This window comes from Herpailurus yagouaroundi, unplaced genomic scaffold (genome assembly GCF_014898765.1).
Source record: "Herpailurus yagouaroundi ecotype Mexico unplaced genomic scaffold, PumYag 161, whole genome shotgun sequence".
Taxonomy (NCBI): domain Eukaryota; kingdom Metazoa; phylum Chordata; class Mammalia; order Carnivora; family Felidae; genus Herpailurus; species Herpailurus yagouaroundi.
Genome location: NW_024412402.1, coordinates 21,646,018 through 21,648,112, shown reverse-complemented (window position 1 = coordinate 21,648,112; position 2,095 = coordinate 21,646,018). Strand labels below are relative to the sequence as shown.

At 38.7% G+C, this 2,095-nt stretch overlaps 1 non-coding gene across 1 annotated transcript; it reads right to left on the bottom strand.

Annotated features, from left to right (window-relative positions):
- Positions 1-514: 514 nt before the first annotated feature.
- Positions 515-620, bottom strand: LOC121035688 (U6 spliceosomal RNA). The gene has a single exon (XR_005793027.1). It is a non-coding gene; the product is annotated as a U6 spliceosomal RNA (small nuclear RNA).
- Between the last annotated feature and the right edge of the window lie 1,475 nt (positions 621-2,095).

The following is a 2,095-nucleotide window of genomic DNA, read 5'->3' as shown; positions in this document are numbered from 1 at the left end:
GAAATATTTACCATCTAGCCATTTATGGAAAACTACCAACCCCTGCTCCAAAAGAAGCATAGATAAATTGAACTGTTGCAGTTCAAGCTCTTCAAGAAGTAGACTGTGATAAAGAGTTCAGGGTTCAGGATGTTAAGTAGGGGATGCCTCTGGGACCAACACATCTGGAGCAGAGAGAAAAATAGCAGAAGTGGGCACAGAGAGAAATCCGACTGCAATGCGGGTCCAGCAGCCTCAGCTGACTCCAGAAGGAACACAGGAGCAAATAACCCTTCAGAGTTGGCCTGAATGGGCCCAAGTAGCTGCACTTTTACCCTCTGCCTTAATTGGTCATTGGAAGTGGGCTATCCCCAGGAATGATGTGCCTTTGGGTGAGGCAGCTGTCAAAGGGGCTGACTGCTCAAGGTTGTCTACTGACATCAGTCCTAGAACCAAGGGTAACAAATCCTCCCCCCAAGGGAACCTTAGGGGCATATCTTCATGCCCAGCACAGCCACCCAAGATTTTTCTTTTTTCTAATATGGAACACTTCACAAATTTACATCTCATCCTTGTGCAAGGCCATGCTAATATTCTCTGTATTGTTCCAATGTTAGTAAATGTGCTGTTGAAGCGAGAACCACCCAAGTTTTTTTTAAGTTTTCCTCCCATTTACAATTGTACCAAAAACTGTAAGATACCCAGGAATAACCCTAACCAAAGAGGTAAAAGATCTGTGTGTTTAAAACTATAGAAAAGTTATGAAAGAAATTGATGAGGACACAAAGAACTGGAAAAACATTCCATGCTCATGGATTGGAAGAACAAATATTGTTAAAACATCGATACTACCCAAAAGCAATCTACAAATTCAAAGCAATCCATATCAAAATCACATCACCTGTCTTCACAGAGCTAGAATAAACCATTCTAAAATTTGTATGGAACCAGAAAAGACCCCAAATAGCCAAAGTAATGCTGAAAAAGAAAACCAAAGCTGGAGGCATCACAATTCTAGACTTTAAGCTGTATTACAAAGCTGTAATCATCAAGAGAGTGTGTGTGCACAAACACACACACACATAGATCAATGGGATAGAATAGAGAACCCAGAAATGGACCCACAAATGTATGGCCAGCTAATCTTCAACAAAGCAGGAAAGAACATTGAATGGAAAAAAAAAACCTCTTCAGCAAATGGTGCTGGGAAAACTGGACAGCTACATGCAGAAGAATTAGACTAGACCACTTTCTTACACCGTACACAAACATAAATTTAAAATGGATGAAGAACCTGAATGTGAAGCAGGAAACCATTAAAATCCAACAGGAAAAAAGAGGCAGAAGTCTTTTTGACCTCAGCCACAGCAACTTCTTACTAGACATGTCTCTGCAGGCATGGGAAACAAAAGCAAAAATGAACTATTGCAACCTCATCAAGATAAAAAGCTTCTACACGGCAAACAATCAGCAAAACTAGAAGGCAACTGACAGAATGGAAGAGGATATTTGCAAATGACATATCAGAAAAAGAGTTAGTATCCAAAATCTATAAAGAACTTATCAAACTCAACACCCCAAAACAAACAATACAGTGAAGAACCATCTATGGATATGGGGATGTCATCAGTGAGATACAAAGTCAAAGTGATCACAAGATTTCCAGAATAATAACTAAAATATCACCTTAAATTTGTCCCTAATAATGATCTTGAAAAACTTTATGTCCAAAAGTTTTATTGGAAATCATAAATAGAGAAACAGTCTATAAATATATAAATGCCATTCTCGGGAGAAATAGACTTTCTATTTCTATCAGAATAGCACCCAGAGTTGCTGACAGAATGGTAAGATCTAAGATAAATAACATATGTAAGATATAAAATGTTTTACATAAAAGAGATACAATGAGAGATAAGGTACAAAATGTTACTACTTATTAGTGCAATAGCACAAGAACAAGAGATTTTGAGTCTACAAACCTAGGCTCAGTTCCCCACCTGCCACTCACTATGCGCAAACCCCTTTGCCCTTCTGACATGTATGCTCATCTATAAGATTGGACTGTGATACTCTACCCACCTCACAGTGTTGTCACAGAATCAGAAGAAATGCT